The sequence below is a fragment of the Ochlerotatus camptorhynchus genome, unplaced genomic scaffold (assembly GCF_037179485.1).
Source record: "Ochlerotatus camptorhynchus isolate MF236.1 unplaced genomic scaffold, CSIRO-AGI_Acam_v1.1 ptg000230l, whole genome shotgun sequence".
NCBI lineage: Eukaryota > Metazoa > Arthropoda > Insecta > Diptera > Culicidae > Ochlerotatus > Ochlerotatus camptorhynchus.
Window position 1 is genome coordinate 1,506,510 of NW_027040720.1, and position 25,811 is coordinate 1,532,320.

The window sequence follows — 25,811 nt, forward strand, 5'->3', positions numbered from 1 at the left end:
TTTGCCAATGATAGATTTTCAAAAGTCTTTCAAGGATAATAAGAACATTAAAAAATCCAAAGTAAATTTAAGAGAATTTGAAAGGATTCTAGGGATGACACCAAGATATATCAGAGAAGTGAAATTAAGTGCTCTAAGGACCGATTTCTTCATCTCCGCTTAAATCTTAAGCCAGGTTTACCTACATAGTTAAACTTGGCTTAACACATACGAGCCTCGCTTTTGATTATTTTTTAAATTATTAGAGACGCAAAATTCAGCTCCGAAACAATTTTGGAAATAATTCCAATATAATTGAGAGTGAATTTTAGCGAGATTTCTGAGAAGAATGATTGGATGTGGATTTTATGTCCAATTCTAATAAGAATTCAAAATTAGTTGTGAAATTTTGGTTAAGGGAGATCTGATGAAAATTCCATGAAAATCCCGTGAACTTCAAAGATGGTCTCTACGGATAGTTCTAAAAGAATTCTGGGGTGATTTATGAAGATACTTCCAAGCGAATGCTTAAGAGTTCAAAATAAATTCCGAGAATAATTGAAATGGAATCGAATTTGGAGGGTTCAATCTCAAAGGAATTCTGGGAAGATTTTCAAAGTTATTCTGTGATGGATTTTGTTTTGAGAATTCTGAGGAAATACTATGGGAATTCTAAGAAGAATACGAATTGAATTTCCAATTGAATGCAGGGGAGAAGTCCAGGATTATTAAAGCATAAATTTATGAAATTTCTGAGGTCAATTGCATGGAAATTCTAAAGAGAATTCAAATAAATTTAAAATGGATTTATGGAAGGAGCCTTCAGGGAGTTCCAAGAAGAATCAACAAAAAACTAAAATAATCTACTTTAACTAATCATGTGTTATTACTTCATGCGTGAATTTAACGATTTACATAGTCGGAGATGCTTAACGTCAAATATCAGACTTAAAGTAGATATTTCATACGATAGATGAGGAGGTTAAATTATAGAGTTGATAGTTCCGTTATAGTACAACAGTGTGAAAGTTGTATATACAAAGTAGAAAGCGAGCAAAGGACAATTTTGAGGAAGGCACGAATCGGGTAGTTGTTTACGTCAGATGGCGACTTGAGTGTGAAACAATCGATAGAACTGTTTCTTCGCACATCGGAGGTACATGAGCAAATTGGCGAGTATCCCTTTTGCCAGTGGGAAACACCCCTCACCATCCCTCATTGCGGATGAGCTTGGTAAAGGAGATGCTCTACCCGATTCTTACCTTCCTCAAAATTGTCCTTTGTTCGCTTTCTACTTTGTATATACAGATTTCACACTGCCGGAACTATTAACTCTTTACTGTCATCTCCTAATCTATCGTATAAAATGTCCACTTTAATTCTGATATTTGATGTTAAGCATTTCCAACTACGAAAATAATCTATTTCCAAGAATTTTGTTGAATGTTCTGCAAAGAATTTCAAGAATGTAATATTATTTTTGTAAAAGCTTTTTTTCCTCTAAGTTTAAAAGAAGGGGAGTTATATAATTCTAAAAAAGTTCTTGAGATCATTCTGAACAAATACTGTGAAAAGTTTTTAGCGAATTATCAAAGTTATCTACCTAGATATATAAAAATTTCAAAGATTTCGAACGCATAATCAAATTCAAGATCATAAAAAATGAGAATTACGATTTGCTAGTCATCATGTATAACGTAAGCAAAAGTAAATTATTCAAATCACTTCAAATGCTCTTCACAGGAGATTCCGTTGTGAGATTCGATTAAATTAGAGCAATTTGTGAAATTTGATTTTAAGTTCCATGACATAAAAAGTTTATTTAAATACCAAACCGTATTTGAATTTCTAAGTAACCATATAAATAGTTGCTTATTTAGTATTTAGAAGTCACTATTTGGTCACTATTTCCGTCATTTTAGTCACTAAAGTCTCTACTATTATATCGCATCAGCACTATCAGCCCTGCTTATAGATCTCTAAATTTCAGACATTAGATAGGGCTCCGCGCTAGTCCGTCGTATCTCAGCTTTTCTTCGGCATACACCCCTACAATCGCTCATTTTACGGGTTATCGCAAATGTTTCAGTGTCAATCGTAATTAATCTTGTAAGATTAGATAATCAGATAAAGATTTCAAGGGCATTCACAAGAACCTTAATACCTATTTTGGTTTGTGAAATTCCGCATTGCGCGAAGAATGATGGTACAAGGATTCACTTTATTTTTTTTATTTATTAAAAATTGTTTTTTAAATACATGGTTTTTAAACTTTTTATGTTGTTTTTGTGCTAACGTAAGAACTCCACGACACACATAACACGCGACGCGAGACAAGACACAACACTTATCGTTCTTACAACATTTAAAACGGACAGAAAGGTAATTTTTAATCCGTTTTAAATGTTGTAAGAACGATAAGTGTTGTGTCTTGTCTCGCGTCGCGTGTTATGTGTATGGTTTTTAAAACCAGGAAATTTTTAAATCATTGGCCAGGAAAACCAGGAAAAAACAGGAATTTCCAAATGGAAATTCACTTGCCACTCTGATAAATATTCCGTATAAAAAAGTTCAAGCATTTTATTAGAAGTTGATGTGCTACGATTATGGTGAATTTTAAATTGTCCTTGTGTAAAAAATCCTAATAATTCACTTCTGTGCTACAGAAGTTTTCAACAGTTTTTTTTTAGATTTTGGCAAAAAAATGTAATTTTTTTTCCTACAAGCCAACTATTGTTATGCCATGTCGATTAGATGAGACGTTGTCGTGCCATGATTTATTAAAAAATATCAAAAATGCCATTTTAAAAACTCAAAAGGGACTGTTCATTAACCACGTAGACAGTTTATTTTTATTTTTTTGATTTTTGACCCCCCCCCCCCTGCGTAGACAATTCTCCATACATTTTTTTAAATTTGAATGGGCCGTGGATAATTGCCAAACCCCTAACTGTCTACGTAGTTAATGAACAGCCCCAAACTTGATAACTTAAAAAAACTATAACTCTAAATGAAAAAAAAAAAACACATTGCTGATTTTTTATATGTTGTGTAAAAAAGCCTACATTTTCAAGGAAAAATATAAAAAACATATTGCGCCCTCTGTCTACAAACTAGGAAAACCATAAAAACAAATACAATCAATGTTTTTTCAATACAAAATACAATTTTTTAAATCATTCTATATTTCCTTTTTGATCTAAAAAGTATTTTTAATTACCTTTCATTTAAAATTTTGATCTTTGAAATCGGCCGGAAAGTTATGATTTTTTGAAAAAAATAAAAAAAGAACGATTTTTCGAACCACCCTAATGACAAAATAAAAAAAAAAAAAACTACAAGGGACAGACCTATGGGGTTGTACGCAACGGTGACGTAGGACTACGTGGTCTTATATAATATTAATAAATCTTATTTGTTAACTGCATCAGGAGCTTGGATTTTGTGTAGGAATAGGAACTTGAGCGGGGTTCTCTCTGTTTATACTCTTTAGTATGATGCGCTTGACATAGATGGCCCACAGCAACTCACAAAGAGCTACTGATTCCGATCAATAGCGATGCGACTTCTTCTTCCTTCTATGTATGCTCATATGGGCTGCAGCTTGCTGCTTGCAGGCAGCCTTTCGTTGTGTATTGGAGAACACCACCACTCACCACGCGATGATTGAATAAAGACCGGATGGAATTCAACATTGACATCTGTGTTAGGGAAATCGCTTTTCGCAGGTAATCGGTAGAAATTTTAATTATCATAGAAACAGTTGCACATTCATGCAATTTTCAACAGTGACACTTTGAAAAATAATGATAAAGTCTTAAATTTGCGTGGAAATATTTCTGATCGATTGGTGATAAAATTATTGAAATTGGTCCAGGGGCCGCTCAGTTATTAACGTTCAAAATCTTTCATAATTTTGTTACATGTTCCATTTCTGGTTTTCACAAAGTGTACCCCCTAATAGAAATCACAGACGTAGTCCTACGTCAAAATACGGGTCGAATAGTTTGCGATAAGGAACAAAACTATAAATTTTCACGAAATTCTGAGAACCACTATATCGTTTTGCCATGGAATGGATGTACATATTTCACTATTTGACCTGGAACTGCTCAGACTAGATCATGGCTCGATTTTAATTTGCTAAATCCAACTGACATGGGGAAAACTCACCTAACCTTACCATCATCTACGGTCACCTGTGGAAACCAAACTAAATCGCAAAGCCAGCGGCAGTGCTACTTAGTTACCCTGCGCTACCGAACACAGAGATTACACAATGAAGACTTAAATCACTTGACCTACAGAAAAAGCGAGGCATACCTCCGGGCATAGCCTCTGCCACCGGCACACGACATGTGAGGAAATATATCGACAGCTTAGATCATATTGCTGCTGCCCAGCCTGCCTGCAATTGAACCTGCTGTGCTGTTGTCCGATCCGAACCACAAACACACTAACAAGTGAGCTAACAATTTCGCAGAAAAAAAAACACTAAATGTTAACAAATGTGTAGTAAAAGCAAAAGAAATAGAGGAGAGCCCATCCATCGTTGTCGGCGGTGTTCGCGATGAGAGATTGGATGATTAGCTAACGCGTGTGTCTGTCGGCGATTCGTACATACAGACAAAAAGCATCAGGCCCCTAAGTCTCTTCCATGTATGTGCTGAGCTGTGCGCCACCCTCTTGTGGTTCTCTTGAAGAAGCAATTATCGTCGTTGAGATTCGAAAGACGTACGTAGACAGGTGAAATGCGCCGTCCTATGTTGTTTTTTATGTAACATCGTTGATTACATTTCGATGTGTTATCATCGTTCATCATCGCCATCGACAAATTTGAATTTATTCACTGAACAAAATGTAACATTTAAACAAAAAAACGACCCAATTTCTACTACCGGATCGGTCTCTCAAACGCCGACAGGCAATTACTTTACGGGGCTAGCCGATAACATCTCCTCTGTTGCCTGGTGTGTAGCCTGTAGGTTCAAAAGTCTCTAGACCTGTGCTATGTCTTGTCATTTCGTTTAGTCTCGTAATGGTGTTGTTATGATGTAATTGGATGCGATATGGACGACGACAAAAACGAATCCGAAGTGTCCGTTGCTGGGTGCGTCTGCGAAGGAAAACGATGAAGGGAAGCGACCTTTGAGATAGTCTCCAATGCGGCTCGAAGTAACCCGATTAGAAAACAATGTAATTGATTGATTACCTATAGCGATATAAGGTTGCGTTCAGCGATTGTAGGCTGTAATGGTAACTATAAATAGTGTAATAAAGTGGCACGAATACGATACCATGACTTTGGTCGAGCAACTTATGGTTTGACGCAGGGTCTCAAGTAGTTGACTGTGACCCACTATTTGAAAATCCAGAAACATGGGTCTCATAACTATCGGAAGACCGATTCAAAATCAGTGCTGTTATAGAACATTTAGAGCTGATTACTTTAACTGACTTTTTATGTGTGTTTTCTGTAGTTTTCGGTGTTTCCCTGAAGCTATTTGAACCGTCTTAGTGATCTCTGAACTTCCCTAAATTTCTCAGAACTTTTTAAACGTTCACACAATTTTACCGAATTTGATTGAACTGCCTTGAAGTCTGTTGATCTGTGTCCGCCATTTACCTGGATTTTCGAAATTTCCTTCAAGCTCATAGAAGTTCCCTTAAAATCTTTAAACTTCCCTGAACTTCTCTTGACATGTCTGTCGTTTCCGTTCCTTCATAAAGTTTCCTAATTTTTCAAGATAAACTTCTTTAACGTTCCATACATTTTCCTGATAATCATGGAACTTCCCTGAAGACCCAGTTTTTCCGGAAATTTTGGGACATTTCTGAAATTCTCGGAATTTTCCATAATTCTTCGAAAGTTATTGAAAGTTCCAGCAATTAACTCCTCTGAAGTCAATGGGAGTTTATTACACCGAACCGTCCGATGAAGAGCAATATCTTATCATTTGATTGCTGTATGACTGCAAATCAGAAAAACTCCTATTGATAAAGTTCCTCAGCCGATGGCATCCAGTAAAAACTCATCTGAAGATCTCTGGACTTCCCTAAGGATCTCGGTATTTTCGTGAAGTTTTCAGAAATTCCCTGACTTGGTTTAAAGTTCCTGCAATTTCCAATAACAGGATATCCATCCAACTGAGAAATCCGGTTAAAAACCGGGCATTCGGATTTGCCGGGAAAAATGCGAGCAAACCCAAATCGCACCGGAAAACATCATATATACTCATCCCAAGTAACAATTTTGGCTTTATCATAGCCGTGTAGCCTTCATAAAATTCGCAATATTTTTTTAATCTAGATAGTTCATTTAGAAGGCTCGATCGCGGTAGCTTTACGGAGCCGATAATACATTGCTCTTTGTTTGTAACAAAATTCACTTAATTCTATGTCTAGTAGGAGCTGAGCCGAATATTCGGCGCTTACCTGGGATTAGATAGAGGGGTATAGTTGAAGGATAGGATCGGGGGAGGAGCTTAGGGTGGGATTTCGTTGTCTCATCAGAGCGTTGTCGCCAGTATGAACGGTAGTGTGGTTCTAGATTCGTCTGGAGACTTGCAATATTACTTGGAATCAGTCATACTAGCTGAGTGTGCCCGGCCTTGCTCGAGATTCAATATTAGCTTGAGTTTATGAGCCGATTAAAAAAAAGCATGCTATATTGTACGTAGCCCCTCCCCCCTCTTATCTAAGGGGCTACCCCCTATGATCTCCACATGCCAAATTTGGTTCCATTTGCTTCATTAGTTCTCGAGTTATGCAGAAATTTCTGTTTCATTTGTATAGGAGCCCCCCCTTAAAGAGGGGGAGGGGTCTCGAACCATCATAAGAACCGTTCCCTGCCATAAAAACCCCTGCATACCAATTTTCACGCCGATCGTTTCAGTAGTTTCCGAGTCTATAAGGGTCAGACAGACAGACACAAATTCATTTATATATATATAGATACACCATTGTATTCTCTTGTTGTTATCCTGTTGCGAAGCTATTTGAAGATGGAGAAGCAGATTCATACCACAAAAAAAATCGATCTCAAACTCAACAATCAACGAACTAAAAAAATCTTGATATTAGATTAGTCGGGACATCGTAGAATACCGTGGTTAGTCTGTAAAACATAGAGATCTGAATCCATACTTCTCACGCCAAAGTCACGAGTTCAAATCTCACCCAGATGAGGCACGAATGGTCTCAAAGAGTGTTAAAGAGAGGTTTCACGAAGGTTTATCCATTCCATTATTTAGTCAAATCATCGTATACCTTGTTGAGTCTGCAGAACTTTAAGATCAAATATCCGGGATGATTTGGATTATCATACAATGTAATTTTGGAACACAATTTATAATTTCAAATGATGTTATGAGTCTCAGTGAAGTTCAAAATGCTCAAAAATTCTGAGCGGATATCGAAACAAATTTCTGTTAACCTGTAAAATATCTCCAGGATAATTTGGAGGATGATAAACATTTTGGTAACACATCTTTGTGTTCCACAAAATGTTGTTTGGCTTATAGAACTTCAAGATCTAAACTCCAGGAAGGTTTGAAGAACTTTTAATACTGCGTGTCTCCTGCTCTGGTCTCTTGTATAGATATATGCTTTTCCAACATACCAAAACAACATTTAACATGCAAACTTTTGAAATATTTTAAACCATGGACACTTGGAAATTTGACAAAAATCGTAGATCGAAATCTAGTAACAGCAACAGGAACTTGGTCGTAATTGTTTTGTGTAATTAGGAGCTCAGTGGTCTTGGGGTGACCGATTTTGTTTACTGAGCTGATAATCATGGCATCTATCCCAAGCTCCACATTGTAGAGTTATACTCTAGGGGTAAGACAGCTTTTGATCATGAGTCATATTGGAGTTAATTTTGAGTAACTCTGAGTAACTCGAGTTGCTCATTATTGAATGCACTGTAGAACAGCAACCTGTTTTTACGCGTATTTATTTTTTTCAAATGTCAAGGTCAGATGTTTGGTGAAGTAAACATTTAAGAAGTCTTCAACCCAGCATCAGCCAACGACGTATCATACTGAAGCACTATCCTCAAATCCCATCATCTTCGTACCTTGTCTGCACCTTATTATGCAGATGTCGCTTGAATTGAATGCAGACAATCATCATTTAACACGGAGAAAACTGCATTCGTAAAACAAATCCAAGCGTCTCTGAGAAGAGTCAATTAAATTACCGTAACATCTTTGATAGACTAATATCAAATAATTCTTGTTTTATTGTACGTAATGCTCCTAATGGTTATGAAAACATTTTTATTCAGGTTCAGCGACAGGAAATTGATGAAAAATTGTGTTTGGTATAATTTGAGGATTTAGTATTATCTTGTCTTCTCGTGTTCCTCCAAGTTGAAGCGTCAGCCCTCTTCGGTGTTCCACTATAGTCCGTCTCTTGTGTTTCGGTACATTTTTCTTCCGTCCGTTTAGTCAAATCATATAAATAAATCACGTAACCTTCTTGAATGTCCTTCTTCATAAATTCCTTCGTAATTTGAATTGCTGGAATTTACAGGCACAATTGTAGACACCCAATTTGCTTGAAACCTAAAGCGATCCATCATAATGGATGTTTCAATAACGATTTCACTGTTGATGGCAACTTCTCCGGATTCGTTTTCGTTTTATATCTTATTGTCCACTCATAACCAAAGGCGTTTGCTTGACTCTACGATTATCCAAGTTAATCATCCAGTCAAAACTAAAATATCCCGTAGCGACCCTCAAACGGTTTCACAAAACTTTAGACGGATGCGTAGAGGTAGAAAAATTATGTTTGTGGATGGATTGATTTGGTTTGGATAATCGCAAAGTCACACATCTTGCTCATACACTGAGGCGAATAGACTTAAGAATTTCATAAGCACGACTTATGATTTTTTTTTCCTCTAACAAGAGGTAGCTCTTCTACGCCAGACGAGGGGTTCAAACACATGACCGGTATTCTCAACGTCCATGGTTCGGTTCCAGTCTGCTCAGTTATATTATTTTTTGTCGACATGATTTTTCATAAGGCAAATCTTTGAAATTCATACTGATTGCTTGTGGCTAAAATTCATAAGTGGTTCTTATAGAATTCTTACGATCTTTTGCCTCAGTGTACCATATTTTCAAGATTTCACATATCACACATATGCTGTAAATGTATTAAATTTGGTTGGCTAGTATTTGTATCAATATAATATAATAATTCTAAAAAGATCACTCTGTCAGTTGATGTTTATTCATACAATGTTCAATTATTATTTTTGTCAATGAATGTGCGATTGCTTTGATCAATTTTGAGTAATTATGATTTACTCATATTTACTCACTGCAAAAATATTAACTCTGAGTACAGCTGACTTGCCCCTTGGTTATACTTTAAATCGACTTTGTTTAATAATATAGTATGATATAAAGCGTAATGAAATTCGGTTGAAGGGACAGGTACGTAAAAGAAGTAATATTTGAGTTTTATACAAGACGTGTTGATTGGACATCAGTTTAAAATCCTTGTCGAGAGCTGGGACGGAACTTGACAATCGAGTTTCTCCCTCTTCTTAGTATTTTTGAAGAATGTCCTTCGGAAAGTTGTGCGTGGTGTTTGACGGAGTTGGCCAATGATGCCAGGAATGTAAAATGTTTTTTCTATTTTAATTTGGATTTTATTTGGAGTTTCTACCGCAGTTTAGCAGCTGGTACATCATTTTTGTTCAACACAATAAAAACAACCATAAACAAACAACAATATCCATCGCTTAAAACACGCAGTGCACTCAATTTTGCAACTTTCCTATCGGAAATATAAACAATTAACAACGCCATTTACGTCAACATTGGTTCCGGCATCACTGCCAACCAGATTGATGCGATCCCTCTGTCCTTTTTTATTCCACGATTGCTACCAATTAGAAACTGGCTCGGATTTGACAGCAAATTTGCTTGAAATCGCTACCCGATTGTCAAGTCCCGTCCCAGGTCGAAAGCAGTTGATGCCGTCGTCGGTGAGGTCATGGCCAGGATAAGAACAAGTTGAACGGTAACTTGATCGTAATTGTTTTGTGATATAAGGAGCTCGGTGGCCTAGTGGCGATCGATTTTACTTATTGAACAGAAGATCGTGGGTTCAAACCCAAGCTCCTTCCCAATATTGAATCCCATAGGAATACCAACCCTTTTATCCAACATCCCAGTAATTTCTCGTGAAAGTGCAGAGGTGCTCTCGGCTTTCATTGAAGTGTGTATTACGAGTCAACATATTCTTCCCCATTCCTTTCTTGACCAGCATTCGGACGTGGCCGGCGCTGGTATTGCCTAGATTTAGATCACCAGTATTCACACATTGAGGATGATTGCTAGTCCCAAGCAACGTCTATTGGTTCTCTATACAATTACAGCTGATCTGGAAATAGTGGAGTTGCATCATCGGGCGGTCAATCATGCTTAAATTGTCGAATTTTTGCATTTTTTGTTAGGATTGGTTCTGTGAAAGGGATAAATTATCCACATTGACGGTGCTCCGGAACCTGAATTTTGAGGTATCGCACAAATTGGTCCTATGAAAATGATAAATTGGCCACCTTTCCAGGGTTCAAGGAAATGTTCCGAGACCATCGGATGGCCAATATTGCCCCGGACAAGTTGACATAGCCTCTGATGAATTCTCCATGAAATTCTACGAACTTTGAGCTGCCGCGCGACTTGGTCCTATGAAAATGATATATTCGCCACTTTTCCAGGGTTCAAGGAACCTGTTCCGAAACCATCGGATGGCCAATATTGCCCCGGACAAGTTGACATAGCCTCTGATGAATTCTCCATGAAATTCTGCAAACTTTGAGCTGCCGCACGACTTGGTCCTATGAAAATGATAAATTGGCCACCTTTCCAGGGTACAAGGAAACTTTTCCAAAGGCAACCGGATGGCCAATATGGCTCCGGACAAGTTGACATAGCCTCTGATGAATTCTCCATGAAATTCTGTGAATTTTGAGCTGCCGCACGACTTGGTTCTGTGGAAGTGATAAATTGGTCACATTTACGGTGTCTCCGAAAGCTTTTCCGGGACCACCAGGTGGCCAATGCTGCGATAGACAGTTGACAAGGTCTTTGATGAATTATTCATGAAATACTGCGAATTTTGAGGTGTCACACGACTTGGTTCTATGAAAGTTATAAATTGGTTACCTTTTCAGGGTTCAAGGAACCCTTTTCCGAGACCATCGGATGGCCAATGTTGGCCCGGACAAGTTGACATAGCCTGTGATAAATTCTTCATAAAATTCTGCAAATTTTGAGGTGGTTCAATGGAAGTGATAAATTGGTTACATTTACGGTGTCTTCGGAAACTGTCCCGGGACCACGAGATGGCCAATGTTACTTAAGACAGTTGACATGACCTCTGATGAATTGTCCATGAAATTCTATGAATTTTGAAGTGTTGCACGACTTGGTTCAATCAAAACTATAAATTGACCATCTTTCCAGGGGTCCCGGAACTTGTTCCGGAGCCACCAGGTGGCCAATGTTGCTTTAGACAGTTGACGTAGCCTCTGTTAAATTCTCTATGAAATTCTCCGAATTATGAGGAATCGCACAGCTTGGTCCTATGAAAATGATAAATTGGCCACCTTTCCAGGGTTCAAGCAACCTGTTCCTAGACCACCGGAGGGCCAATGTTGCCCCGGACAAGTTGGCATGGTCTTTGATGAATTATTCATGAAATTCTGCGAACTTTGAGGTGCCACACGGCTTGGTTCTGTGGAAGGGGTAAATTGTCCACATCTACGGTGCCTCCGGAAGCTGTTCCGGGACCACCATTGTTGCCTTTAATAGTTGACATAGCCTCTAATGAATTGTCCATAAAATTTTGCGAACTTTGAGGTGTCGCACGAATTGGTTCTATGAAAATTAAAAATTGACCACCTTTCCAGGATGGCCATTGTTGCCCTGGACATGTTGGTATGGTCTCTTAATGAGTTCTTCATGAAATTCCGCGAATTTTAAGGTGCCGCAAGGCTTGGTTATATCAAAATGATAAACTTGCCACATCTACTGTACCTCCGGACCGGCGTATCCTGTTCCGTTGTGCTTTCCGTGAGCAGTAGTGTACATTCTGATTCAGCCTTTTGAAATGCACTGCAGATGGCCAAATCCTTGATCATCCCGACACCGATTGTGAGTGGTAAATTGTGGCCAATTATGACCGGATTCACAAAACTTAAGCCTTAAAGATAATTTGAAAATAGGGAAGAAAATGCCAACGAAATCGTTGGGTCAAAACCCTTAAAAACGCATCTTTTTTGTGTGAAGTCCTTCAGAAACGTCCGAAAATTTCGGTCAAAACGGAGAAATTGAATTTTCCATAAAAGATTAAAAATCACAACATTTGAGAGCGATAAATGCTAACCGTCAAAAGTTATGACGCTTTGAAAGTGCGGTTCTAGTTCTGAACACCGTAGGAAGGGTAACTCGTTTGTTGAAATATAGAGAATTTGGGAAATGTGAAGAGTTTGGGAAACTTGGAGAATTTGGGAAATGTGGAGAGTTTGGAGGGTTTTGAGAATTTGAAAGATATGATAATTTTGAGTATTTAGAAAAAAAATAATAATACAGTGTCTTCAGGGCTGATACAGGGCTAATATAGGATTGTGGATTTCGTATATTAGTCTTATATTGGAAAAAGGTCTCTTATCTTAGCAGGTTTATTAGTGACTTGGATCAGCTTAAAGATTTTTCCGTTGAAAATCGCCTATGAGAAGGAAGTATCCACGACTTCTTGGAAGTTTCTAGACCTCCCCGTTTTTCCGTTAACTGGTTTACCGAAGAGATCATTTGGGCGTGATAGAGAAATTCTTCAGTTTGAAATAAGGTTGTCGCTAAAAAATTTAGTTTTTCTAAAAAAAAATGCCTTATTTATATCGAGATAGTGGTTTTCGAAACACCTGAAATGCAAATAATGATGCACAATCTAAATAGGGACCATTCTTATCTACTTTGCAGCAAAAGAAGGATAATTTAATTGTGGTTAGAATTTTCGTAGGACTACGCCTGTGATTTCTATATGGGGGTACACTTTGTGAAAACCGAAAATGGAACATGTAACAAAACTATGAAAGATTTTGAACGTTAATAACTCAGCTGCCACTGGACCAATTTCAATAATTTTATCACCAATCGATCAGAAATATTCCTACGCATCTGTTAAAGTTAAGACTTTATCATGTCACTATTGAAAATTGCACAAATGTACAACTGTTCATATGATATTTAAAATTATTACCAATTGACTGCGAAAAACGATTTCCCTAACACAGATTTCAAAGTTGAACTCCTTCCGGTCTCATCAAACGGTGTTTATTCAATGACCGCGTGGTGAGTGGTGATGTTCTCCAGTACACAACGAAAGGCTGCCTTCAAGCAGCGAGCTGCAGCCCACATGAGCATCCATAGAAGAAGGAAGAAGCCGCACAGCTATTGATCGGAATCAGTAGTTCTTCGTGAGTTGATGTGGGCTATCTATGTCAAGCACGTCATACTAAAGAGTATAAACAGAGAGAACCCCATTCAAATTCCTATTTCTACAGAAAACACAAGCTCCAGTTGCTGCAGTTTACAAATAAGATTAATTATGTAAGACCACGTAGTCCTACGTCACCATTGTGTACAACCCCTTAGGGCTGTCCCTTATAGTTTTCAGGAATTGGTGGAAATTCGAAATTCACTTTTAACTAAAAATATCAATAATGGTGCAATTTGTCCGATATTTTTTCGGATTCGAAAATCTCCATACCGGAAAACTGATTTATCCACCACTGGCGGGGCGACATCTGTCGGTTTTTTGATGATGGCAACTATTACTCAATGATTCCATAGAAGATCACCCTGATTCGCCTAGGAAGCTGCAAGACTTCGCAACGAATGATCTCAGAACTTCCCTCCCCTTCAAAAGTTCAACAATTTCCGGCAACTTTCAATTCTACTCGGGTTGCCACCTCTATCTGCTTCATAGATTTCGTGGAATTTCTATGCTCATTTGCGGCACGTTTCTTTAGTGTGTGCCTTTCAGATAAGATATGGCACCACCGATACTTGAGTAGTGGGTGCCGGCCTGCACCAATCGCTGTGCAAACATTATTGTGGAACGCCACAATTCTTATCGGCCAATATCGCGCAATCGTTAAGTAATTGAAACTTTAGAGAATGGTGCGCCAATCGTTTGAGCTTGAACTCGCGTCTTCCGCCAGAAATTTCCACTTTTTGGCGGTCACGTGGGTTATCTATCGGCCAAAAATGATCTAACCTCTCCCAGAGTCAATAATTCGCCGAACAAATTCCAACCAGTTCCGAACCCCGCTAGAATGATGAGTCTACTGCCGTTTGAACGTATGTTCGTATGAATGCCGTCATCATAGGCAAACCGGTTTCCAGTCATCGTTTTTTATCTTTTTTATTTGGGATGCAATTTTTGCGGTAACATCATCAACTTGGCCCCCGTGGCTTGAATTGGAGATAAAAATGCACGATCATCTCGATCGGTCGATCGATTCCCAGGCACAAACACTCACACCAGTCAACCAGGATGAATGGATCTTCCTTCATCTCCACATATAGAGGTCGCAATTGATCATTCATCATGTGGAGCCTCCACAATACCCAGCTCATCACTTCACCCAACACCAATACACCCTCAAGCGGTATCTGTGTGGGGGTCTGTATGTAGCATCGCATGGTGCGCGCCGTACATGTTGCATCATCATCATTTCACCTGTGCTCGCGCATCGATCGTTGTGTGGAGCGGGTTCACGACTACCATCGAAGGACGAGTCGGATACCTGTCGCTCGCGCTCTAGTGACAGTTTTGTTACTGCAGCAGGTAGAGAATGCAATGCAGCAAACAACAATAAAAGACGATAGCTACGTCGTCGTCGTCGTCGCCTCCGCCGAATTGTTGTAATACGACACGCAAACAAGTTCGCAGCACACAACAATGTACTTGATGATTCAATCTTGAATCGCGAAAGACAAGAAAGACTCTTCATCCAAACAACGATCGTAGATAGTCAAGATCTATGCAAAGTTGAAACATGTGTGCTGTTGGGGAACGGTTCAATGGATGAGAAGCAGACGAAAACAAATTTGGTGAAATAACTTTGGGAAAGGAATGGAGCAAATATTTGTTTTCGGAGATAAAAAGACTATGGGTAGATGGAAACGTTAAATTAGGGTTGATCAAGTTTTCGAACCGTGGGCGATACGATCCTGCCTATTTAGGCACTTGCATGAAGTGATTTGGAGGGGAAGTGTTGAAATAGAAATACCGTGAATTTTGTTTGAATCGTACCTTTTTCATACCTAATTCTATCAATAAGTCCGGTAGCTCAAATATTTGTTCCAACTCGAAATTCTTTACTCTTCCTTAGTATGGGAAACTAAAAATTAAGTCTGAGGTCACAAAATATCAGCAATGTCTCTCAATTTACTAAATTTGTTAAGTTCAAAATCATGACAATCATCCAAAATGATACCAGTGAAAATCCCAAACAATTTCTGTGCCTCAGACACGTGATATTTTGTTAAATTTGCCATCTCGAAAGTTTTAAGATATCCATTTGAATATGTTTGTTGATTTCAGAATTTGGAAAACTTTTCATGTCACAGAATATACCAAATTCCTCCATTGTTGGAATTTGGAATTTACGTCCGGCGTATAGAAGATTTTTACAAGTCTGAGACCTCACAGTGAGATGATACACTTTTCAGAAAATTCTGGTCCGAAAGTTTTCTTAGACCAGGATATTGGAAAATTTATAATTTCTAGATTATATTAACTATTTCATTGGAATTAATCTCTGAATATTTCTGAAATTTTCGCTAGGGTTTCCTAAAGATCATTCCAAAATGTCTTCAAAATAACTTTCAAGATTCCCCTCAATAACCTTATGATTCACTCCGGTATTCCCTAGAAATTATCTCCATAATATTCTCTGCCGAAGACTTTAGGAATTCCCTCCAGAAAACTCTTGAAATTCACTCTCCGATTATCTTGGTGTTCATAATAACTCTTGTGAGAATTTGCTTCAATTTCTCTTCATAATTATTTTTGAAATTAATTTTCAAATATTCTACAGAAATCAATTGGTTTGTCCCATGGATTTTTGAAAATATTCTCCTAGAATTTCCTTGGAATTTACGTCAGAATTTGAACTTTCCTGAAAATTCCTTTGAAATTCGCCTCAAACTTCCCGTGAGTTGATCTCTTGCAATCCTCTTGGAATTCACTTGAAACTCTTCTTTGAATTACATTGAAAATTGCTTTCGGAATCTCCTGGAATGCTGCTTCGAATGTCTTTGAAAATATGCTTAAAATTCCCTGTGAAGTCAACCCTGTGAAACCCACTCGGAAATTATCTTTAAATTTTTATTAATTCTAGGAAATACATTGAATCTAGCATGAAATTCTGCAAATATATAGCTGTACGCAGAATAAGATTCCTCTGGAATTATCATCGATGTCGGAGCTCTCCTCAGAATTCTTCTCTATAAAATCTTTGCTGAATTGATTGATTGATTAACATTTAAAGTATGTTGAGCCGTAGACGATCATTTTAGGCTTGGTTTCAAGATTGTAGTAATATCATCATTAAGTTTGTCCTAGGCTTAATTCACTTAGAATTCTCCTTCTCTCCTTCATAAAACTTCCTAAAATTGTACCAAATTATGGAAAGTCTGCGAGCTTTACGAAAATTTGCGAACCTATGCGAGGCCGTGATTTTCTGGCAAGTTCTGCGAACTTCAAATATATTTCAGTGAAGTCACTGAGCTTCAAAAAAATTCTGCGAAATTCAGAAAATTTCAACAAACTTCTGGAATGTTTTGAAAAGTTCAGAAAAAATGCTGGACCTCCAAGAAAATTCTGCAAATTTCAGGAAAGTTCAGCAAATTTTCGGAAAGTTCTGAAAATTTCAGGAAAAATCCTGGAACTTCAAGTAAGTAGGGTTAGTGATCCTATTCTCGGCCTATGGTCCTATTTTGGGCCTAACGCCAAAACTCAGTTTTAAACCTACTTGGAGTATGAAGTATAATGAATTGCATATGCATATCATTAGTAAAGGCAAATTAATGACATGTTGCTTCAATACTCAGTTTTAGCGTTAGGTCCAAAATAGGACCATAGGCCGAGAAAAACTGCGAATTAAAAAAAATATATTCTGCCAACTTCAGCAAAGGCGTTGAACTTCATGAACATTCCGAGAACTTCAGTAAACCGGATTAACCTGAGGTATTGAAAAAACAAAATCCTGAGGGCTTCAGAGAGGCCTATGATGGTCTGTTAGTTTTGACGTAGGACTATGTCTGTCATTTCTATATGAGGGTACACTTTGTAAAAACCGAAAATGGAACATGTAACAAAATTTTGAAAGATTTTGAACGTTAATAACTCAGCTGTCCCTGAACTAATTTCAATAATTTTATCACCAATCGATCAGAAATATATCATTTTTCGTAATGTCACTATTCAAAATTTCACGAATGTGCAACTGTTGCTATGATAATTAAAATGGTCACCGATTGCCTGCGAAAAGCGTTTTCCCTAACACAGATTTCAAAGTTGAATTCCATCCGGTCTCACCAAACGGTGTTTATTCAATCATCGCGTGGTGAGTGGTGGTGTTCTCCAGTACACAACGAAAGGCTGCCTTCAAGCAGCGAGCTGCAGCCAACATGAGCATCGATAGAAGGAGGAAGAAGCCGCACCGCTATTGATCGGAATCAGAAGCTCTTCTTGAGTTGCTGTGGGTCATCTATGCCAAGCGCGTCATACTAAAGAGTATAAACAGAGAGAACCCCGCTCAAATTCCTATTCCTACACAAAACACAAGCTCCTGCTGTGGTTAACAAATAACATTTATAATATAAGACCACGTAGCCCTACGTCACCATTGCGTACAACCCTATAGGGCTGTCCCTTGTAGTTTTTTAAATAATTTCATCCTAGTACCATGTTTGAAAATCAGAGAGATTTGATTTATAATTTTGGCAGTTGAAGATCTTCAGGATAACCTGATTAACGTGAAAACATGAAAAAAAATTCTGAGGATTTCAGAGAAATCTCGATGAACATTTCAAATGGTCCTATCTGCTTTGATCGATTCTCTTCATCGACTTTCTCTTTCGCTAATATCTCAGCTGCAAAACCTTTCCCTGTTGTATTTGACGTTTTGGACGCTAGATAAGAACCTCCTTTATCAAACTATGTGGTAGAATTAGCGCGAAATCTGTTTGCATAGCAGTGGTTATGAAAAAAGGAAGTCGATGAAGAGAATCGATCAAAGCAGATAGGACCATTTGAAATGTTCATCGAGAAATCTCTGATCATCTGTAGATTTTTTAAATTATATCTCAATATCTAAGAGACGCTATTTGAATTGCTGGACAGTTGAAGATCTTCAGAATAAAACCTAATCAATCTGAAGGCCTCCCTTAGCTTAGTCGGTAAAGACGCAGCTACAAAGCAAGACCATGCTGGCTGTGGCTGGGTTCAATTCCCGGTCCGATCCAGGAATTTGGTAAAGGCATCGAAATTAATTAATTAATAACTGCGGAAGTGCATCTAGAAAGAACACTAACTTTAGAGTTAGAGTACGCAATAAACTAATATACGATAAACAATAAGCTTGAAATGCAAAGAAGAAGAGGAATAACCTGAAGACTTGCAAATGTATCCTGAAATAACTTCAGGAAATTTATTTCCAGAACTTAAGAAAAGTACTATCCACAACTTGAGGCAGTTCCCAGAACTGAAGGGAAATTCTACCCAGAATTTTAGAAAAAAAATCCTAGATCTCCAGGGAAAATCTTTCTGAACTTTAGAAATTTTCTTCCCAGAATATTAAAAAAAAATCCTTTCCAAAATTTCAGCCCAGCTTTTCCCAAAACTTCAAAGAAGTTCTTCCCAGAACTTCAGGCATGTTCTTCAAAAAGCTTCAGGAAACTCTTTCTCAGAACTACAGACAAGTTCTTCCCAGAGCTCAACAGAAGTTTTATTCAGAACTTCCGTCATGTTTTTGGCAAAACTTGAGGGAAGTTCCATCCAGAACTTGAGGGAAGTTCTATCCAGAACTTCAAAAAAGTTCTTCTCAGAACATCAGAAATGCTCTTCCCCAGAGCTTCAGGGAAGTTCTTTTCAAAGGTCGTCAAAAAACTTCAGAGAAGTTTTCCTTGAAATTTAGGGACGGTAGGAAAGTTCTCCCAAGAGCTTTAGGGAAGTAAATTTCGTCAAAAACCTTCAGGGACGTTCTTTCCAAAACTGTAGGAAAATTCTTTCAAGAGCTTTAGGGAAGTTCTACCCAGACCTATAGGAAGCTTCTTTCTAGATCTTCAGAAAATAAATTCTTTCCAGAACTTGAGGGAAGTTTTTCTCAAAAATTCATGGAACTTCTTCCCAGAACTTAAGGGAATTTCTTCTCTGAACTTAAGGGATATTCTTCCGAGTACTTTAGGGTAGCTCATCCCAGAACCTCAGAAGAGTCCTTCCTACAAGTTCAGGGAACTTCTTCCCACAGTTCCAGAGAAGTTCTTCCCAGAACTTGAGAAGAAGTTCTTCCCAGAACTTTAAAGAAATTGTTAAGAGATCTTTAAGGAAGTACTTCCTAGCAGTTAAGGAAATTTTTCCCACGGCTCAGGGATGTTCTTCCCTAAACTTAAGGTTAGCTCATCCCAGACCTTTAGGGATTTTTTTCTCTACCCTTGAGGGAAATTCTTCTCAAAACTTAAGATCTTCTCTGAACTTCAGAAACACAAGCAGCACAAATCTGTGGCAGGATCTTGCAGCAACCTTATTGTGACTAAAAAAGTCGCATACAAGTTGCCTCAACCGCTTTGCATTAAGGGTGCTGCTAGAGAAACTTTTTCACAGAACTTCAGAAAAGTTTTCAGAAAACATCATCCCAAAATTTTAAAGATGTTCTTTTCAGAACTTGAGAGAAGTTCATCCCAGAACTTGATGGGAGTTCTTCCCAGAACTTGATGGAATTTCTTCCCAGAACTAGAGGGAGTTTCTTCCCAGAACTTGATGGAGATTTTCCCAAAACTTCAGAAAAGTCCTTTTCAGAACTACAAAAAATTTCTTCCCAGAACTCCAAGAAAGTTTTATCCAGAACTTCAAAAGATGTTCCTGCTAGAACTTGAGGGAAGTTCAAAAAAGTTCTTCTCAGAACTTCAGAAATGCTCTTCCCAGAGCTCCAGGGAAGTTCTGAGAAGAACTTCAGTAAATTTCGTCAAAAAAATTCAGGGAAACCTTCATGAAACTTCTCAAACCTTCATGAAACTTCTTCCCAGAACTTTAGAGACTTCCTTCGCTGAACTTAAGGAATGTTCTTCCCAGTAATTTAGGAAAGCTTTTCTCAGAACCTCAGAAAAGTTCTTCCTACAAGTTCAGAGAACTGCTTCCCACGATTCGAGGAAAGTTCTTCCAAGAACTTGAGAAGAAGTTATTCCCAGAACTTTGAAGAAATTCTAGAGAGAACTTTAAGAAAGTACTTCCTAGCAGTTTATGAAAAAAATTCCCACGACTTCAAGGATGTTCTTCCTAGAACTTTAGGGAAGTTCTTTCCAGAACTTAAGGGAAGCTCATCCCAGAACTCGAGGAAAGTTCATCCCAGAACATGAGGAAATTTCTTCTCAAAACTGGAGGGAAAATTTTCCTAGAACTTCTGAAACCCAAGCAGCACCAAGTTGTGGCAGGATCCAGCAACAACTTTATTATGAATAAAATAAGTCACATACAGCTTGCCTGAACAATTTTTCACCAAGTGTGCTGCTAGGCAAACTTTCCAGAACTTGATGGAAGTTCATCCCAGAAATTGAGGGGAGTTCTTCACAATACTTCAGTAATGAACTTTTCTGAATGAACTTTTCTGAATGAACTTCCAAAAAGTTCTTCCCATAACTTCAGGAAAGTTGTTCCCAGAACTTTAGAAAAGTTTCTAAAATTTTAGGAAAAATTCTAAAGCATTTAAAATCCATGATTTTTCTTCCCAGAACTTTAGGGAAGTTCTTCCCAGAACTTAAGGGAAGTTCTTCACAGAACTTAAGGGAACTTCATCCCAGAACTCGAGGAAAGTTCATCCCAGAACATGAGAAAATTTCTTCTCAAAATTTTAGGGAAGATTTTCTCAGAACTTCAGAAACCCAAGCAGCACAAAGCTGTGGCAGGATCTTGCATCAATTTGATTGTGAATAAAATAAGGTCACATACAGCTTGCCTCAACCATTTTGCACCAAGTGTGATGCTAGGGAAACTTTCCAGAACTTGAAGGAAGTTCATCCCAGAACTTGAGGGAAGTTCTTCTCAGAACTCTTCCATGAACTTCCGAAAAGTTCTTCCCATAACTCCAGGAAAGTTGTTCCCAGAACTTTAGAAAAGTTTCTATAATTTTAGGAAAAATTCCAAAACTTCTAAAATCCATGATTTTTCTTCCCAGAACTTTAGAGACTTCCTTTGCTGAACATGAGGGATGTTCTTCCAAGTAATTAAGAAAAGCTCTTCCCAGAACCTCAGAAAAGTTCTTTGTACAAGTTCAGGGAACTACTTCTTACAATTCCAGGTAAGTTGTTCCAAGAACTTGAGAAGAAGTTCTTCGCAGAACTTTAAAGAAATTCTTCAGAGAACTTTAAGGAAGTACTTCCTAGAACTTTAGGAGAATTTTTCCACGACTTCAGGAATGTTCTTCCCAGAATGTTAAGGAAGTTCTTCCCAGAACTTAAGAGAAGTTCATCCCAGAACTTGAGGGAATTTCTTCTCGAAACTTTAGGAAAGATTTTATTAGAACTTCAGAAACCCAAGCAGCACAAAGCTGCCTCAACAATTCTGCACCAAGTGTGCTGCTAGGGAAACTTTCCAGAACTCGAGGGAAGTTCATCCCAGAACTTGAGGGAATTTCTTCCATAACTAAAAGAAAATTTCTTCCCAGAACTTTAGGGATGTTCTTCCCAAAACTTGAGGGAAGTTCTTTCCAGAACTTGAAGGGAGTCCTTCTCAAAACTTCAGAAAAGTCCTACTCAGAACTACAGAAAAATTCTTCCCAGAACTCCAGTGAAGTTTTATCCAGAACTTCAGGGATGTTCCTGCTAAAAATTGCGGGAAGTTCCATTCAAAACATGAGGGAAGTTCAAAAAAGTTCTTCCCAGAACTTCAAAAATACTCTTCCCAGAGCTCTAGGGAAGTTCTTTTCAAAACTCAAGTAAAATTCGTCAAAAAACTTCAGGGAAGTTTTTCCATGAACTTTATGGACGTTCTTTCCAAAACTATAGTAAAGTTCTTCCAAGAGCTTAAAGGAAGTTCTCTTTCCAGAACTTAAGAAAAATTCTTCTCATATCTTCAGAGAAGTGCTTCCCAGAACTTTATGGAAGTTTTACCCAGATCTATAGGTAAGTTTTTTCTAATACTTCAGAAAAATATTTTCTGAACTCCAGTAAAATCTTCTCAGAACTTCAGGGAAGTTTTTCTCAAAACGTAATGGAACTTCTTCCCAGAACATTAGGGAATTTCTTCCCTGTACTTTAGGGATGTTCTTCCCAGTACTTTAGGGAAGCTCTTCTCAGAACTTCAGAAGAGTCCTTCCTACATGTTCAGGGAACTACTTCCCACAATTCCAGGGAAGTTTCTTCCCAGAACTTGAGAAGAAGTTCTTCCCAGAACTTAAAAGAAATTGTTCAGAGATCTTGAAGGAAGTACGTCCTAGCAGTTAAGAAAAAATTTCCCACGACTTCAAGGATGTTCTACCTAGAACTTTAGGGAAGATCTTCTCAGAACTTTAGGGAAGTTCTTCCCAGAACTTAAGGGAAGCTCATCCCAGAAATTGAGGAAAGTTCATCCCAGAACTCACGGAAAGTTCATCTCAGAACGTGAGGGAATTTCTTCTCAAAACTTGAGGGAAGGTCTTCTCAAAACATTAGGAAAGTTCTTCTCAGAACTTCAGGAATCCAAGTAGCACAAAGCTGTGGCAGGAACTTGCAGCAACTTGATTGTGACTAAAATAATTCACATACAACAGTTTTGCACTAAGTGTGCTGCTAGGGAAACTTCTTCGCAGAACTTTAAAAAAAAATCTGCCCAATTTTTTCAAGGAAGTTCTTCCCAGAACTTGAGGGAAGCTCATCCCAGAACTTGAGGAAAGTTCATCGCGGAACGTGAGGGAAGTACTTCTCAGAACTTCAGAAACCCAGGCAGCACAAAACTGTGGCAGGATCTTGTAGCAACTTGATTGTAACGAAAATGAAACACATACTAGTTGCCTCCACTGTTTTGCATCAAGTGTCCTGCTAGGGAAACTTCTGAAAAGTTCTTCCCAAAATTTTAAGGATGTTCTTCCCAGAACTTGTGGGATAATCTTCTCAGAACTTGAGGGGAGTTCTTCCCAATACTTCAGTGATGAACTTTTCTGAAGTTCTGGCAAGTTCATCCACGAACTCTAGAATAGTTCTTCCATGAACTTCCGAAAAGTTCTTCCCATAACTTCTGGAAAGTTGTTCCCAGAACTTTAGAAAAGTTTCTATAATGTTAGGAAAAATTCTAAAACTTCTAAAACCCATGATTTTTCTTCCCAGAACTTAAGGGAAGCTCATCCCAGAAATTGAGGAAAGTTCATTCCAGAACTTGAGGGAATTTCTTCTCGAAACTTGCGGGAAGTTCTTCTCAAAACATTAGGGAAGTTCTTCTCAGAACTTCAGAAACCCAAGCAGCACAAAACTGTGGCAGGATCTTGCAGCAACTTGATTGTGACTAAAATAAAACACATACAACTTGCCTCAACCGTTTTGCATCAAGTGTGCTGCTAGGGAAACTTCTTCGCATAACTTGAGAAAAGTTCTTCCTAAAATTTTAAGGATGTTCTTTCCAGAACTTGAGGGAAGTACATCCCAGAACTTTAGGGAATTTCTTTGCATAACTTGAGGGGAGTTCTACCAAGTACTAGAGAGAATTTTTTTTCAGGGATGAGCTTTTCAGAAGCTCTGGCAAGTTCATCCACGAACTCAAGAAAAGTTCTTCCGTGAACATCCGAAAAGTTCTTCCCATAACTCCAGGGAAGTTTTTCCCAGAACTTTAGTAAGGTTCCAAAAAATTTTGGAAAATTCTAAAATTTCTAAAATACTTGTAATTTTAGAGAAATGTTCCAGCAACAAGAACATAACAAGTGTTCCCAGAATTTCAACAGAGTTTTCAAAAATTCTGAAAACTTCAATGGAGAACCTCAACGGGCTCGTCACAACTTCTTCGGTATTTACAGAACAAGCAAAAATTCTGCGAATATCAGAAATGTTTTAACGAACTTCTGAAAGGTTTTGAAATATATAGAATTATTTTAAGAATACCAGGAAAATTCTGCAAGCTTCAGGAAAGTTTTGAAGTTCTGTGACTTCAAGTTCTTGTTAAAAAAGTGTATAGCCCTTTTTGCAAATGTCACGCGAGAAGTATTTACATGCCAGTTTACATGTTTTTGGGGCAGGGAAAGGTTTTTATGATGGTTCGAGACCCGTCTCCCTCTGTAAAGGGGGGCTCCCATACAAATGAAACAGAAATTTCTGCATAACTCGAGAACTAATCAAGCAAATGGAACCAAATTTGGCATGTGGATGTTATAGGGGGTAGCCCCTTAGATAAGAAGGGGGGGGGGGCTACGTACAATATAGCCTGTTTTTTCTTAATTGACGCATAAACTCAAGCTAATATTGAATACCGAGCAAGGCCGGGCACACTCAGTTAGTAAACTATAAAAATGATGGTGATGCGTGTTCGCTTGTAACCAGTTTATGCATAAAAAAACATTGTTTTTGTCAGAATTTCTCGCAAGAAATGTGCTTTTGCCATTAGACAGTGGACTGTCCACCTCGTATAACTTGATCAAGTTCGATATATGGTTGTATTCAATTTACCATTGTATGAAGGGCCAAAAACGGGGTGGACCCGAAATCAGAGACACATGAGCCACGGGAGCAAAAAGAATCTCCTTTCAATGATAAAATATTGCAACCCGATACGAGGAGATGTCCCGAGTAGTGGGGAGAAAAGCCCACCTTCAATTCACGAAATGTTAACAACAGGGAGTTGGCAATTCCATTTCCCCTTCCTCAAATCGCTTCAATCAGGCGAAATACTACACAACAGAACCTTTATAAAACTATAAATGCAGGGTTGCTACGATTTCGCGATTTTCGTGGATCAGCTTGCCATATTTATTCTGGTGCGTTTTTAAATTATGCATGAATATGGACGATCAAATGTAAAATACTGTGGTAGCCACAGCATAGTTCTTTCAAAACCTCTGCATTTTCATTGATCCATTCAGATTGCTGGTTACGATTCACAACAATGAGATAATTCAACAAGTTAGTTTGTTTTATGTTTTTAGATTTTTCAACAATACATACATTCCGTATGTTTTCTCAAACGAATTACGGCCATCCCTAATTCAAACGATAGCCACCTTCCAGCTATAAAAAGAAAAACAAACTGCAAGAAAACTTCAAACTGGACAGCTTCAACCAATACACTTTTATGTTGCCACCTTCATGTATTTGGGTGGCAGGGCATCGGCGCGATCGGACAATGGGTGCTTTTGCCGCGCGTGCTTTTTCATTCAAACGTAAGAGCGATTACGCGTTCACACATACCCACGAGAACTCGTCGGTGCGCTTTCCGCTCTTTCTCTTTTCCTTTTGATCAGATGAGTGTTGAGAGTAAAAGCTAAAAGCTCACCGCGGAGAAGCCTTCAAGAAACCTCGCTGCGATGATCGCATAGCTGCACCAGCAGAGTAGGCCTA

At 38.2% G+C, this 25,811-nt stretch overlaps 1 protein-coding gene across 1 annotated transcript in view; it reads left to right on the forward strand.

The window, feature by feature from the left end:
• The window catches only part of Moe (Moesin), a 162,745-nt gene that overhangs the window by 63,036 nt on the left and 73,898 nt on the right, over positions 1–25,811 (forward strand). The window lies entirely within an intron of this gene.